At 39.6% G+C, this 16,852-nt stretch overlaps 1 non-coding gene across 1 annotated transcript; it reads right to left on the bottom strand.

The window, feature by feature from the left end:
• Window positions 1-14,366: 14,366 nt before the first annotated feature.
• On the bottom strand, window positions 14,367-14,473 carry LOC144223904 (U6 spliceosomal RNA). The gene has a single exon (XR_013332862.1). It is a non-coding gene; the product is annotated as a U6 spliceosomal RNA (small nuclear RNA).
• Window positions 14,474-16,852: the final 2,379 nt, after the last annotated feature.

The following is a 16,852-nucleotide window of genomic DNA, read 5'->3' as shown; positions in this document are numbered from 1 at the left end:
ACCACCATCCCCAAGTACTCCATAATATGAACTAACCCTCAGGAAAGTATACCTCTTTTATGGACACAATTGTGAAACAGGAGTGTGTATCTGTGTGCAGGTAATTGTGTGTATGTGTGCACATGTGTGGTATGTATGTGTGTTTGCAGTAGTTGACAGTAATAAAATGAGGGCTTTTGAGGAAAAAAAAACAACCTGTGTTATGTAAAAGGAGGTAATGATGCTTTTACCATCTGAGGGAAAAAAAAGCCCATGTCATGTAAAAGGAGGTAATGATGCTTTCAACATCAAGATGGATAAATCCCCCAAAATGAATATATTGTTTGCAATAGATATTTTATTTGGAAAGAAAGCTTGGAAAGATAATAATATTGAAAGAATTAAAGTTTGTCCCCAAAACCACAATAACATACTGTTGTAATTTCTTTTAATCTTATTTCTAGACTTGCTGGACAATTGTTAGCATAGCTATAATCAGGTTTAATTGGTTTTAGTTTAGTAGTGATGAATAATGTCTAGGGGCGACTTGACTGGAGTAATGCCTTCTATTCATTTCCATATTGTGGTGGGATTTTTCTGCCCCCATTTTGCACCTTTCTGTAGTCTCAGCTTTTGGGAGTGCTTACCCACGGTGGCTTGGGCTTGGAATGTGACTTAATTTGTTTAATAGGACAGCAGCAAATTTGATGCAAGCAGTCTTGAGAAATTTCTCGCACACTTTGCTTCCTTTCACGGTCCCCTTCCTCTACCATGAGAATCTGCCTAGGCCAGCCTGCTGGAAGATTAGGAGAGATACGTGGAAGAAAGCTATGTCATCCCAGGCAAGGCCATCTGAGAGCAGCTAGACCTTATCCAACCACTGATTTTTGTTTGGAGCCATTGACTTTGGAGATAATTTGTTATGTAGCAATAGATGACTGATACCAATGACCATCCCCATCAGTATGTTTAGTTATAAGATGCCATCATCACTGAATGACCGATGTCTGTAATGTTCTACATAGTTATTTAGGATTAGATAGCAGAGAGAAAGATTTTCCTCCAGCCTCTTGCTGTGAGCTTATCCTTGGGACTTTGATGATGATGTCGCTCTGGGTATTCTTTCTTGTTTCCAAACTAAGTCTTTCTAGGCTTGCTGGAGTAATGCCGTGATTAGTACATTTTAACGATGCTGATGAAGTTTTGGAATGGTGGGCCTTCCGAGCTGACAACCAAGAAAGAATTCTTGAGACATGTTTGGTGCAAAAAGGTCATTTTATTAACACACGGGAGCAGGACCCATGGGCAGAAGGAGTTGTGCTTGGGTTGTGAAGAGTGACTGGTTATATAGTGTGGGGTTGGGGGGAGGTAAAGGCAAGAGGGAGGCCTCTAGAAGGAGTTTGATACGCTAAAGAGGACTTCTTTTTTTTTTTTAATAGTTTATTGTCAAATTAGTTTCCACATAACACTCAGTGCTCATCCCCACAAGTGTCCTCCTCCATGCCCATCCCCCCCTCCCCCCACATCCATCAGTCCTCAGTTTTTGTCAGCATTCAAGAGTCTCTCATGGTTTGCTTCTCTCCCTTTCCCCCACCATTTCTGCCCTTCTTCTCCCCCTTGTTCCTCCGTCAAGTTCCTCCTAATCCTCCTATACGTGCAAACATATGATATTTGTCCTTCTGTGCCTGACTTATTTCGCTCAGCATAACACCCTCAAGGTCCATCCATGTTGCTACACATGGCCAGATTTCATTCTTTCTCATTGCCATGGAGTATTCCATGGTATAGATAAACCACATCTTCTTGATCCATTCATCTGTTGATGGACACTTAGGCTCTTTCCATGTTTTAGCTATTGTGGAGAGTGCTGCTATGAACATTGGGGTACATGTGCTCCTATGCATCAGCATTTCTGTATCCCTTGGGTAAATTCCTAGCAGTGCTACTGCTGCGTCATAGGGGAGTTCTAGTGTTAATTTTTTGAGGAACCTCCACACTGTTTTCCAGATGGGCTGTACCAGTTTACATTCCCACCAACAGTGGGGAGGCAAAGGCAATTCTCCACATCCTCGCCAGCATCTAGAGTTCTAAAGAGGACTTCTAAGATACCTGAGGTCTTGCTGTTGTCAAGCTAAGGTTGTTTGTCCAGTAGTAAGGTGTTAACATTGGGACAGGAGGAGGTTCCTGGAGAAATGTGATACTCTGCATTTGCCTCAAGTATTTGTCCATGGGCTGCAGGTTACAAAGAAACTAAATTGTACCTGCCATTTCCTTCTTGCCTTTGTTCCCCACGTCACTGTGGAGGGGCGGGTGATAGTAGGGGCTTCAGAAAGCTGAGTCTTAAAGGTGTCTGTGGAGATTAGGCTATTGTTTAAATTCCCTTTTTCTTGTAATTTACTAAGATATTTGTAAACTGATGGAGACTCCTGTCCTGGGTGAGTGGAATCTCTATCAGTTAACCATTGGTTTTCTTTCCTTTGCATTGTCCTTGGGCAGCCAGGAGTGCCTGAGGAATGCCACACACATCCCGCCTCCAGTGGGGGTGTTAGCTTGCCTTTGGCCCTCAGCTTGCCTTATGCTGCCTCATCAACGCTACCTTTATTCCCACTGTGAGCCGTCAGTGAAGAGGCTGCACATGTTCTTACGAGCCATTTAAGGACTTACATGTCCCTCAGTCCATATTTTAGTGTTTCTAAAGGCTCTCTTGTAATCATCTTCCGCTCTCTCCTACAATAAAGTACTGGCAGAGCATGCCCAATATCCACTATTATCTCCAAGAGAAAAACAAAAGTTGCCCAAGACGGTAGGGGTGTGGCTTATATACAGATACTTAAGTGGTGCCCTTCTTTCTAAATATTTCAAACACTAATAGTTAGCTTCTGAATACAGTTTATGTATTAGATCGGAATCAGTCACATTCCCCTATCTTTCCTAAATCTTACTCTAGTAGCCGTGAATTTAAAATGACAGTATTTAAAGTAAACACGTTTCTCTCTTGTGTTTTCTAGCTGCTTGGCACTTGGCACTTAACTCCTTCTGATCTCACAGTCCTACAGTGGGGTCTCCCAAGGGTTCTTCTACCTGACATCCCCACATCTGAGACGTTTATTTGAGTAACCTCTTAGCAAGCTATGGGTAAGTCACTAGTTGTTCTTTTTTAAATGGAGAACATAAGTGTTTTATATTCTGAATTCCTGTTTTTTTTGTTGCCAACACACATACGATCATCATTTCATTCGTTGATTAAATAAACATTTATTGGTTTTTGACTAAGTACTAGGCGTTATTTTAGGTACAGCAAAAAAAAAAATCTGAGCTGAGGTCTTATTCTTTTGTAGTTAATCTATGCTTTTCAACGTGAATATTTACAAGCTTTTTTCCTCCCAACATCTTCAAAGTTAAATATTTTTGGTGATATGTGTGTAAAATTGGAGTTGTCGAAACCACTTTCGCTTGGTATCTGTTGAGCCCTTTCAATGTGCTTTCTGCATTTTTTTTCCTCTTCATCATTTTCTGTCATAAATTTTATTGTTGCTTTTATTTCAGTTCTTTGCTTTCCTGAAAAAGAGTTTTTAAAACTGGCTCTTCATTCTTTATTCTATATATTGTAAAGTAATTTAAACTTTTTTTTTTTTTGCCTTGTGCAACAACTTCTCACATGTGCCCACTAATTTAATTAGCTTCCGCTCCAGTAATTTGATGTTCTTGAGAATGCATTCTGCTCCTCACTCCCTCTGGTGGGACTTAATTCTGTATTGTTTTTAATTTCACTGTGATTCTTTACTTATCCATTTTCCTTGATATATTATTCTACTATCTTTTCTTCTTTGCCTGGACTTGTTACACCCAGATCGCAGTATCCTCGACGACCAAAGGAGAGACCGAGTCACACATGCAAAGGCAAAGGGCTTTATTATGGGTTCGAGCTCGGGCTCCCAGACCTCACCAATGCAGTGGATCCGTGCTGAGAGCCCCGAACAAGGGCAGAGTAGGGTTTTTATGGGGTTTATGAAGGGGGAGTTACAGAAGTTGTGACATGGGAACAGTGATCCAATCATAATTATACAACATCATTGACAGCGGGTTTGACCATACACATTGTCTAGAGTATTCGTTACTTTTGGCGGGTCCAATTACAACGTTTAGAGTACCTTTAAATTTAACCAATCACAGAGCGAGCCTAGGGTCTTATTCAGCGACTAAAGGGTTAACTTTAACATTAGGTAGCAGGGTCCTATCTATAGTTTCTATCTCTAGGCCTCTCCCTTAGTAATGTGGAGGGTGGTCCCTGGCTTTTCCTGATTGGGTGTTGCAAGGGTGGTTTCTCCTGCCTTGGGCAATGTGTAACTGCCTGACAGTTTCTGGGAAGCTGAAACTTAGGCCTTTTAGTTTGGAGGGGAAACCTAAAGCCTGTCATGGAGTCAGTTTGGTTTAGACTTGTGTCCTTAGAGACTCCTATGTGATTGATGTGATAGCTTCTTATAATTTTTTTAAGAATCTGAGCTTTGCCCTTCCTGAATTTTACAGGTGTTATGTTTTTCCCTTATGTTTCATGGACAGTATATTGTTTTGTATTTGTTTTGCTTATCTTCTCATAACTAAGGAAATATCCTGGGGTGATGTGTGTGAACTGACAAGGTATTATGAATACCTTTAGCATCACCGTTTGTCAAATCCCCTTTTCATATCAATAGCTAATACTGGTCGATATCTACACACGAATTTGCAACAATTACTGTTAGTATTTTCTAACGTAGAATTATGGACATATAGGGAGCATTCTTCTCTGCTTCTTACTCTCTGGAGCAATTAACAGATAATTTAAAAAATACTGTCATTACCTTTGTGTGCTCCCTCGGGTCCCTTCTTTTATCTATGTCTGCCTGTGGTGTTTATGAGTAAGTACCTTCTACTTTAGAATTTAATTTGTTCCTGAGGATTTCCTATCCACTTTTGGTTCTGCAGCTTTCTGGGAATTTCAGTCTCAAAGTGGCTGTAGCGAGATACAAACTAGAAGTAGAAGGGTTGGGGTCAGAAAGATGACCAATCAGTAGAAGTGATGAAGTTTCAGAAGTGATGGGGGTTCCGAGCTGACAGCCAAGAAAGGATTCTTGGGATGTCTTTGGTGCAAAAAAGGTGCTTTTTATTTACCCACGGGGACAGAACCCATGAGCAGAATGTGTTGCACTGGGGTTGCGAAGAGTTACTCATTATATACTGTGGAGTTGGGGAGGGAAAGTCAAAAGGGAGGCCTCCAGAAGGACTTTGATATGCTAAAGAGGACTCCTCAGATAGGTGTCCTCTTGCTATTGTCAAGTTAAGGTTGTTTTTCCTCTAGTAAGGAAGGCATTGACATTAGGACATTAGGGGTTTCTTGGAGAAAGGTGATACCCTGCATCTGCCTCAAGTATTTGTCAATGGGCTGCAAGTCATAAAGATATTGAATTTTACCTGCCTTTTCCCTCTAGCCTTTGTTCCCCACATCACAATGGAGGGGAAAGGGAAGTTGGGGCTCCCGGAAACTGAGTCTGTAGGTTTCTGGAGATCAGGCTCTTGATAAGATTGCCTCTTTCTAGTGATTTACTAAGATAGTTGTAAACTGATGGAGACTCATGTCATGCATGACCCTGATATCTACCACTTAGCCATTTGTTTTCTGTCTTCTCTTTTGCTCTTGCGCAGCCAGGAGTGCCTGAGGAATATCACACATATCACACCCGGGGGGCTGGGGTGTTAGCTTGTGTTTGGCCATCAGCTTGCCTTATGCTCCTTCCTCAGAAGGAAGAATTCAGAGAAACAAAGTGTCTTCTCACTGCCTTTTAGAAAAGCTTAGCATGGTCGCCAGCAGCAATGCTTTTAGCCTTTCCATCAGCCTTCTCTTAGTTGAAATTTCTCTCATTTTAAAAGCAGATTGAAAGGAAAGCTAGCTTTTCATTGTTTGGGGTTGTTTTTTTGTTTTTGTTTTTGTTTTTTTCATATCGTCAAAGTTATGTTCATCACAGGTTAAGAGAAATTTCAACAGAGCCTGCTCGCCAGATTCTATTTTAAAATAGAAGCCCTACTATGTTGGAGGCAGGGAATAAGGTAAAGAGACAAATAGAAGCCACACTTCTCTACATATTTCTTGTTTCTAGATTTGACTTTGAAATGATATAAATGTTTTATGTAAGTAAAACAAAAGTTTAAGGGCCACCTGGGTGGTTCGGTTGGTTAAGCATCTGACTTTGGCTCAGGTCACGATCCCTAAAGTTTGTGAGTTCAAGTCCCGCGTTGTGCTCTGTGCTGACAGCTCAGAGCCTGGAGTCGGAGGCTGCTTCGCATTCTGTGTCTCCCCCTCTCTCTGCCCCTCCCATGCTCACACTCCGTCTCTCCCTGTCTCTCAAGAATAATAAAAAAAAAAAAGTAAATACAAACTTTTTTAAAATAAAAAAAACCCCAAAATATAAGAAGTCTGTTTTCTGCCAGGATCATCCTTCCTCCTTGTCCACACTTGTGTGTCCTTGCCTTGTGCCCGTCCCACACCGGTGTCCCATGAGGTGCTCAGTCCAAGATGGCATAGGTCATCTCTCCTCGTTTCTAACCCCACTGTCACTTAGTATGTGTTTTGTCTCCTTCCCTGATTATTCCAGGGACTGCTGCACCTTATCTTTTTCTTCCGTTCGCCTCCTTGAGGCTGGAGGCTAACTGAGATGGTGGAGCAGTTGAGAGAAAGAAGAAAAGTTGTCTTCGTTTTGTTTCTGCTGGTTGAGATATGCTGGGTTTCATGGCCCCAGCTGGAGATGATACACTCTTTGGGGGCCCATACAACTTTGGAAAGTTATGAAGCACTAATTCTCTATGTTTTCCAGGGGCATATTTATGAAGAGGCATTTTTAACTCAAAGGCTCTAGGTTTTAAATTCAGTAGTAAATTATGCTATTCAGGATTTTTAAACTATAATACATTTGGTCTAAGCGTGAGAATGAAGCAATATTTTGAAGCCTACTTTATATTCCACATGGTACTGAGGTTTGTCAGGCACACTGAGGAACGGGTTCTGTTCTCTGCCCTTAAGGATACGAAACACTAGTTGAGAACATAATGTTACACTTCAACAAGACCACATGATTGAGGCTAAAATCTATGGCCTAGACTTGAGTGTAGTATAAGAACCAAATGATGAGATTTACTAGGGTATCAAAACATGAGATCAGTTAGGTCTTAGAAGTTCAGTGTACTTTAGTACAGCAGAGTGAATGAATGACCGTAGCAGAATGATCCTGAAAATGGGGAGAACCTTAACCTTCAAGGTTTTTCTTTTATTTTGACAACCTCCCCAATCTGATGTTTAAAGTCCTGGTCACAATTATAAGTAGGGGACCATATCTGTTGAACTTTGAAAGGGTCACATAAATAGTTTGAAGATACATGTATAAAACGTGCTTTTTTGTCTTTTTTTAGCTGTTTTAGATTTACAGAAAACTTGAGCCCAAAGTGCACAGTTCCCCTTTGCCCACATACCTCTGCCCCAACACAGTTTCCTATCTTCTTAATATCTTGAATTAGTGTGCTATTTTTATTAAAACTGATAAGCCAATATTAATACATTATTATTAATGAAAGTCCATAGTTTACATTAGGGTTTATTTTTTATGTTGTACATCCTATGGATTTNATGCAGAGACTGACACATTCAGGGCCCCCATGGTGCCTGCACATTCAGCATCAAGGAAAAGGCTCGCTCAAGCAATTTAGGAACACCTAATATACATTCTTCCTCTTGTGATTAAAAATTGTCTAGAGGCCTACCCATGCAAAATAAGTTTGTTAGCATCTTAATCTGGGGGAATGACGTCAAGAATATGGGGAGGTTCTGCAAGAATACTTTTGTAAAGCCTGTTTCTGTACACCTTCCGCTGATCACAGCATCTTATTACAAATAATTAGCCCCTGTAAAAATTCTGTCTTCTGATGTCATATTATCGTTGAACCTTAAAATAAAGACACCAAAACCGATAGGACAGAGATGCCTGCCTGGTGATCAGAAAGAATCTCGGGGCTCTCATTCTCTTTCGCCGACACCGTCCATCCTTCAGGGACCCCTGGAGCTGTCGGAGCCGGCACGACCTCCGACAGATTTTGACACCTGTTTAATGACCTTTCTTTGCCATTACAGTAGCATAGTTTTACTGACCTGAAATTAAAATTCCCCATGCTCCACTGTTGCATCTTTTCCTCTTTCCTTCCCAACCCCCTGGCAGCCAGTGATCTTTTCACTCCCTCCATAGTTTTGCCTTTTCCAGAATGTCCTAGAGGCTATAGTGTACAGCCTTCTCATTCCAGCTTCTATCGTTCGACAGTGTGCGTTGAAGTTTTCATCACGTCTTTCTGTGGCTTGATAGCTCATTTCCTTTTAGTGGTAAATAATATTCCATTGTATGCACGTGCCCTTCACCTTTTGAAGGACACCTTGACTGCTTAAAGTGGAAGTTGAGAAAACTGATTTGAGAACTTGATTGCTTTCTAAAACAGGTATTTTATCTTTAACACAACTTTGGAGGCGTATTGCACATTTTAATAAATTGTGTTTACATTTTCATCTAGTCCAAAAGATGTCAAATTTCACTTTTGGTTTCCTTTTTAGATCCATGGGTTGTTTAGAAACATAATATTTAGTTTATGGAAATCTTTTTGTTATTGATTTTGCTAACTTTCAAAGTAAAGACTGCCCGTTATTGTACCAGCAAAAGATGGACTTATTCAGGAGAAAAAGGGACTTGCAGTCTGGGACCAAAAGGTGGGGCAAAACCATAGGTAAATCTGGGGGACAAAGAAGAAGTATATTTTATTAAGGAGAAAATGGCTAAGTTGAGAAGGGCTGTCATGAACTAAAAGTCCACTGGAGTAAACTGGGAGTTTGAAATATGGTGGCTCTTCACTGGCTGAGCTGTTGTGGGCTCCGGAGTGGAACAGGAATGAGGAAAAGCATCCCTGCCTCCAGCTGGAGTACAGTAGTATCCACATGCAAGGTCAAGTCCATGTAAGTTCTGATAAGGAAAAATCTGTTATAAGAGGACCGGCATGACTGATAAGGAAATACCTGTCCCTGATCAAAGGCTCCACCTTCAGGATTCTTCTTCCCACCCTGCTTGTCCCCGGGCTCCTCTGAGCCCCCTGGTGTAAAATAAACCTCCTCCCTTCCAAGATCTCCGAGTGCTGCTTGGTTCTTCAGCCAGTGTGATCCAGACCAGATTCCACAACAGTTTAAGCACATCTCTTCCTGGTGGGTCTGCAATTGACTACAACTGGTAGAGCACGAGAGCACCCCTTGCCAAAACCTCCCAACTCCATTGTAGTGAGGTTTCCCTTCACTCATTTTGACAATTTTCTGATGTAATTTCATAGTGATCAGAGGATAGATTTAATGTGACTCGAATCCTTTTAATACTACTGCGACTCACCTTAGGGATGAGGTTTTGGGGTGATAAGGGTTAGCTATTGTTAAACTGAGGTTGTTTTCCCCTCTAGCAAAACATTAACATAAAGACTGTAGGAGTTCCTGGAGAAGTGTTTTACTCTGCCCGCCTCAAGTATTTTTCAATGAGCTGCAGGTTAATAGGAAATTTAGTTCTATCTGCCATTTCCTTCTTGTCTGTGTTCCCCCCAGCACTAAGGAGGGGAGGGTGATGTTGGGGCTCCAGGAAACTGAGTCTATAGGTGTCTACGGAGATTAGGCTATAGACAGGATTGCCTTTTTCTTATAATTTACTGAGATTGGTAAACTGTTACAGACTCAGGTCCTGCAGGACTATGATCTCTATCAGTTAACCCTTTGTTTTCCCCTTTCCTTTGTTCTTGTGCAGCCAGGAGTGACCGAGGACTGTTACCCACATCCCACCTGGGTGGGGGATGGGGGATGTTTGAGGCCTGACAGCCTGCCTTCTGCTCCCTCATCATTATGACACAGAATGTGCTCTATCTTTGTAAATGTTCCCTTGCACTTGGAAAGAACGTGTATTCGATTGTGCATTTAAAGAGGCTCAGTCTATTTTGATCTCATTAGTGAAGCTGTCCGTCCTCCTGGCCTGCCTTCCTGTGCCAGTGAAGCTGGAGGGGCGTCAGGAGGACCTCAGGCTCAAATGCCACTGACTTGCTATTTCTACTCAGTATTCAGTGTTTCAAGCATAAATGCTGCTTAATGTTGTGTGCTTTTGGACCACTGCCGTTGTGCTGAAATGGTTGTTTTTGTCAATTTTGTTCAGCTTTATAGTTGCTCTTTGGGGAGAGGATTTGCCAAGCTCCTCACTTGGCTAGAGCCAGAAGTCAGTTCTGGGCTATGGTGTTTTAAGCAACGAGTGGGGAAGTTTTGAGGCAGTGCTTCCTGACAAAATTATTTTCTTACTCCCAAATCCAGGCTAGTCGCCACAAGTTTTGCACCGAGAGCTGAGAGAAACATGCAGCTACCTATTCATGAAATATAACTACAATTAGCTCATTTTGTAAAGCATCCCTTGTTAATTAGCAGAGTTTTTACATTTATGCTAAGTAACTATTAGCAGTTAGACTACAGAAGCGTTTAGAGTACAACGGGCATAGTCTCTTTTGTTTAGTCTCTACTTCCCTCAGTTCCTTACTATACAGTGAGTTATCAATGGGATTTTCTCCAAGGTAACTGAAGAGGACTGTTCCGCATACAGTGGCATGGACGGTAAACTGGGTGGCTACACACACGGATAAGGATCAGTGGATAACAAGGGGAGCAAAGACAGAGGCCAATCAGGACATGATATTTCCTTCAGCTAGTTACAACTAAAGCTTTTTCTAGCACCCAACAGGTCTGGATATATCAACAGTTTGATATATCATATGTTTGTATGAGATATAATTTATGTATCAATACATATACTATCAAGATGATGGATTAAAGATCCCAGATGTAGTGCAAGTACCGTAAAATCGCAAATATTTATATAGTAGAGATGCAAATGATTTCTGTCTTGTGGAAAGGATATAGCTATCTTATCGTGTATTGCTCTGTAGACAGTTACCAGTTTTGTGTTTCACCCAGCCATCTTATCCTAATGATGGGGTTTTGGGGTGATGGCGGGTTTCTGATGGCCAAGAAAGAATCCTGGAAGACGTCTTTGGTGCAAAATGGGTGATTTTATTAAAGCAAGGGAACAAGACCTGTGGGCAGAAAGAGCTACAGTGCAGTTGTGAAGAGTGACTGATTATACGCCTTCAGGCTAGAAGGGGGTTAGGAACAGCATAAGTCTCTAAGGAATTTTGGAAGCAACGTTTCCAGGACCTTGAGGGGGTAGCTGTTGTTAGGAAAATGTCATTTATTACTGTTTGGGAAAACCTCAGTCATGAGACCCTTTAGGCGTCTATCAGGAAGCTAGAAGCCTGGAGTCTGATTGCCAACATATATCTTGGGGGGAGGTGGGTAGAGATAAAGGAAGTTTCCAAAAGAGAGAATTTTTAGGTGTTAAAGGAGACTCACAGGACCCTCGGGGTCAGGATGATGTTAAGCCACGATTCCCTTTAGGCCCAAGAAAAGTGTCATCATGGAGGCAGCTGAGCTCCTAGAGAGAAGTCACTATGCCTGTTTCAAGGACTTGTCATTGGGCTAGAGTCAGTAAGGGAATTTAAGTTTGCGTTTGCCTTTGTTTCCCACACCACATTTTAGGCAAGCCCTAAAACCCCTTTCCTTTGTTCTGGGCAGGCGGGAGTGTCTGAGGAATACCACACATATCCCGCCTGCGGGGAGCTGCTGTTAGCATGTACTTGGCCCTCAGCTTGCCTTAGCTCCTTCATCGCTAGGAGGAGTGCAGCTGCTTACAGAGGTCATTGTGCATCAGGTTCCTTTCTGCTTCCTGCTCCTCCACTTGTAGAGCTTTGTTCCTCATGATGGGAAGACACTGGCACTGCCTTTAAAAGCTATCATTCCCCTTTGCGGGTAGGAAGAAGGGAAATAGTAAAGGGCAGAATGCATGTTAGCTACATTTGTGTCTCTTTTCAGGAAAACTATAGATTTCCTAGATGCCTCACCTAGTGGATTTCCACTTCTATCCAATAAACTAGATTGAGTCACAGAGTCACCTTTCGCTCTAGAAGTCCAGGGAGGTGAGCATTAATGGATGCGGCAGTTTCTCAATGAAATCTGTCTTCTCGTAAGGGGAGAATCCGCTTTGAATAGGCAGCTAGCTGTTACAACCAAGAGAGTGTTTGAATCTGGAGGACGAGGTACTTCTATATGTTTTGAAAATCTTTCCCCAGTGATTCTTTTATGTCCTTACCTTACCACATTGATCATCGCTTGAATAGTGGTGCCTGAGCAAAGACCATTCTTACCTGCTGGCCTTTTGTTTTAAAAGACCCTTTAGTATTTATCATTACTTTTACTTTTCTCATTGTGGGTACAGATGTTGGTGCCTTTCTAATATTTAAAATTTCTCCTCTTTTTAAGTTTAGAATTTTCTTCTTTGCCTTTCCCAAGTGGCCCTTTGTCTGATGTTATTGTTTTTGACACTGCTTTCTGAAATGCAAAAGTTTAAACCAAGAGAAATCACACTTTCATTGTCAGGCTAAGTTTGGCTTTTCATTCGGCTGTCAGTATACCAGGAGATATATTTAACCTTTAAGTTCTAAAACCCTTTTGTAGAGAGAATTTATTAAAGTTTGGTTATTTAGCTTCAGTCTACCGTTTTGTTTGTTTGTTTTCCTTTCCCTTCATACCAATGCCATTAGACATGAGCTCACAAAAGTAGGGATGCAACCTGTTTATATTGTTATCACCTGAATCCAGTACAGATAGAGAGCTCAGTAAATCTTTGATGAATGAATACATGACATTAGCTAGATTGTATTGGAGAGATTCTTTTATATAGTTATCCTATGAATATTATCTGTCTAGCTCTTGGAGAGATTTCTTCCTTGCTGAACTCTGTAATTAAGATCATTTACTCATTAACTTTGCTTTCAAAATCAAATTTACATAGTTATTACATAGTTTCCTGGTAGGAAGAATGATTCCTTGATAGACTGAATTGATAGACTTATTTCAGAAATGTGGAGTGGTATATCTTGGTCTGCTTTAGAGAAAGGTGAACACAGTAGGGGAATACAGCTACTGATCTTATTCAAATAATACTTGTGAACAACTTTTACCCTGTCTGATTGTGAGGTTTGTTATGTTTTGTTTTGTTTTTTTCTGGAATCAAATATTCTGCAATTGAAAAAGCCATGAGGCTTAGAATAACCTTTCCAACCTGCATTTGTGATGATGATATGCAAATGTTTAAAACAATTTCTTTCTTTCTCTAGTAAGTAAACTCTTTGCCCCATGTGGGGCTCAAACTTAACAACCCCGAGACCGGGAGCCATATGCTCTATTGACTGAGCCAGCCAGGTGCCCTTGATAATGCAATTTTAAATGTCAGAATACCTCTTGCATGACTAGTACTCTGGAATAAAATGATTAAAGCATTCTGAAATTGAATCTACAGAGACTTAAGAAAATTTCTATCTTCTTCTTGTTCATATCTTAATTCCCAGTGTTATTTTGCAATAAATAGCATGTTCCATTTTACATTTTTAACTTGTGCTTCATTGGGAAAATTATCCAAGATTTGGAAACCTTAGGTTTACCAAATCTTGTTAAATTACTCGGTATTCATTCTTCCAATGTAGTTCTGGGCTTGACTCTTTATTGTCAGAGCTGTCTTAAATCTCTAGAGGTGTGCAGGCTATTTCACAAATTTTTATCTGGAAGAAATACAAATATTTCTGTCCAATACAAAAGTTCCCAGCTTTAGCAAATAAAAAATGCATGCAGTATTTGGGACATACTTACACTAAAACAGTTATTTACTATTCATCCAAAATTCCCATTTAACTCTGCATCCTATATTTTATCTGTGATGCTACCCCCAGAAGTTGAACTTTATGGCCATGTAGGAGATTAGCCAGTTTTGTATCTAAGTAATCTCATTGTAACATTGCCTACTAATAGTTTCTCACATGTTGTTTGGAACAGTTTTATCATCTTACTGGTTCCCTAATTAATTTATGAGTGATAGGAAGTATTTGACATATATCCATTTTATATACGCATAAGAGTCCTGACTTGGTCTTCCCGAAAATTACACTTCATCAGTTTTGTGGATCATCCACTGAGATACTCACATATTCTCTCCACTGAGATACTCACATATCCTCACCTCGTGGACACAGGGAAATTGCATTGGTGGGGAAGTATACCCCCTGGATAGTTTTTGGACCAGTTAGATCTTTTCTTGGCTTTCACAATAAATCCTAAGCAGCAAAAGGGCTTTGAATTTCTTTATTCTCTAATTTGTTTAATTTCGGTTTTGCTTTCTTCATTTTCCCTATAGATTTTTTTTTTTTTAAATATGGAACGCTTCACGAATTTGCGTGTCATCCTTGCGCACGGGCCAGGCTAATCTTCTCTGTATCGTTCCAATTTTAGTAAACGTGCTGCCGAAGCGAGCAGTTCCCTATAGATTTTTAATTTTTGTTTCTGGTTAATTGTATGGTCAGTAAATTATTCTTGTTGGTGGTAGCATTCATTGGGACTGCGGTTTTAGCATTTCATCATCTGATGATGTTTGTGTGATGAATACCGTATCTATTTTTGTTGGAAGTGTTTATATAAATAGAAATCTTGTAAATGCACAGGAAATAAGGACATTGAACTGATAATGTTTTAGAAATAACTGGCTTAGAAACATTTTTTAAATTCAAATTTACATAATAAAGATTAATTTTTTGACATATTAGACTACATTAATAATTTTAGTTTAAAAATGAGTAGTAGTTATGTATCTTTTCCTTGATTTTATAAAAATGTGGCATAAAGTACATGTTATATTTTTAATAAGCTTTTGATTTGTTTTTACTCATAAAGAGAATACTCTGTACTTTCAAGACTTCTAATATAGGCTTAATAATGAAATAAGCTTATATTGCTCCCACGTAATAACTAAAATTATGAAAAAATATAAATTTGTGTTTGACTAAATTGTTTCATTAATCCAACAAAGTTTTTATAGTAACAGTAATTATGTTTTGAAGTTTGAAAGCTTAAACATAATTTTAAACACCCTTAGTTAATTTAAAAATTTGGACTAATCTTAAATTGAGTTAATTTATGGATAATTATTAAATAAATAGCAAACAGTTTTTAAGAGTGATGGAATGCCAAAAAATTATGTACAAAGATTATATACTTTTATTTAGAAATGTTTCCTTCTCCTATGCTCCAGAGTGGCTAAATGTTTGAGTTATGTTAAAGAATGTGTTCTCGGGGTGCTTGGGTGGCTTAGTTGGTTAAGCATCCAGCTTCGCCTCAGGTCATGATGTGGTTAGTGAGTTCAAGCCCTTTGTCAGGCTCTGTGCAGACAGCTCAGAGCCTAGAGCCTGTTTCAGATTCTATGTCTCCCTCTCTCACTGGTGCTCATTCACTCGCTCTCTCTCGCTCGCTCTGTCAAAAATAAATAAACATTAAAAAGACTTTTTAAAATGTGTTCCTTTTTGCCATTTTAACTAGGTATAAAAAGGTTGTGAGTGGCTGTAGGGAGTTGTGTTATTTGTATTAATGAGCTTTCATAGTTGCCTAAATGCTTACTTATGACAAAGTCTTCAAATGGCTATCTATTTTTCATTCTGTGAAAACACAAGTGAGTTACTTTGGTTCTGTGCGGTTCAGCGTACACAGGGAGCAGTTCTGATGGAGAAATGCAAGTGTTCCTTTGTAGCTGTAGATTGGGTTTTCTTTGAGAGCAGCTTTATTGTATTCTGAATGGATGTAAAATGTATATAGAAAGTTGAAAAAGTCTGAAAAATGGTAATTTTTATTGGTCCTTGTTTATCATAGCTACAAATACAGACTCTGAAAGGAAGCAACACAATGTATTTAAATTTTGACAAAGTTGGATTAGTTTTGTCAACTTAACTAAACCAACAACCAACTAAAANGTTTGACTAAATTGTTTCATTAATCCAACAAAGTTTTTATAGTAACAGTAATTATGTTTTGAAGTTTGAAAGCTTAAACATAATTTTAAACACCCTTAGTTAATTTAAAAATTTGGACTAATCTTAAATTGAGTTAATTTATGGATAATTATTAAATAAATAGCAAACAGTTTTTAAGAGTGATGGAATGCCAAAAAATTATGTACAAAGATTATATACTTTTATTTAGAAATGTTTCCTTCTCCTATGCTCCAGAGTGGCTAAATGTTTGAGTTATGTTAAAGAATGTGTTCTCGGGGTGCTTGGGTGGCTTAGTTGGTTAAGCATCCAGCTTCGCCTCAGGTCATGATGTGGTTAGTGAGTTCAAGCCCTTTGTCAGGCTCTGTGCAGACAGCTCAGAGCCTAGAGCCTGTTTCAGATTCTATGTCTCCCTCTCTCACTGGTGCTCATTCACTCGCTCTCTCTCGCTCGCTCTGTCAAAAATAAATAAACATTAAAAAGACTTTTTAAAATGTGTTCCTTTTTGCCATTTTAACTAGGTATAAAAAGGTTGTGAGTGGCTGTAGGGAGTTGTGTTATTTGTATTAATGAGCTTTCATAGTTGCCTAAATGCTTACTTATGACAAAGTCTTCAAATGGCTATCTATTTTTCATTCTGTAAAAACACAAGTGAGTTACTTTGGTTCTGTGCGGTTCAGCGTACACAGGGAGCAGTTCTGATGGAGAAATGCAAGTGTTCCTTTGTAGCTGTAGATTGGGTTTTCTTTGAGAGCAGCTTTATTGTATTCTGAATGGATGTAAAATGTATATAGAAAGTTGAAAAAGTCTGAAAAATGGTAATTTTTATTGGTTCTTGTTTATCATAGCTACAAATACAGACTCTGAGGAAGCAACA

The sequence above is a fragment of the Crocuta crocuta genome, unplaced genomic scaffold, assembly GCF_008692635.1.
Source record: "Crocuta crocuta isolate KB4526 unplaced genomic scaffold, BGI_CrCroc_1.0 scaffold272, whole genome shotgun sequence".
Taxonomy (NCBI): Eukaryota; Metazoa; Chordata; class Mammalia; order Carnivora; family Hyaenidae; genus Crocuta; species Crocuta crocuta.
The sequence above is the reverse complement of the archived record's forward strand: the minus strand, read 5'-3'. Positions and strand labels throughout refer to the sequence as shown.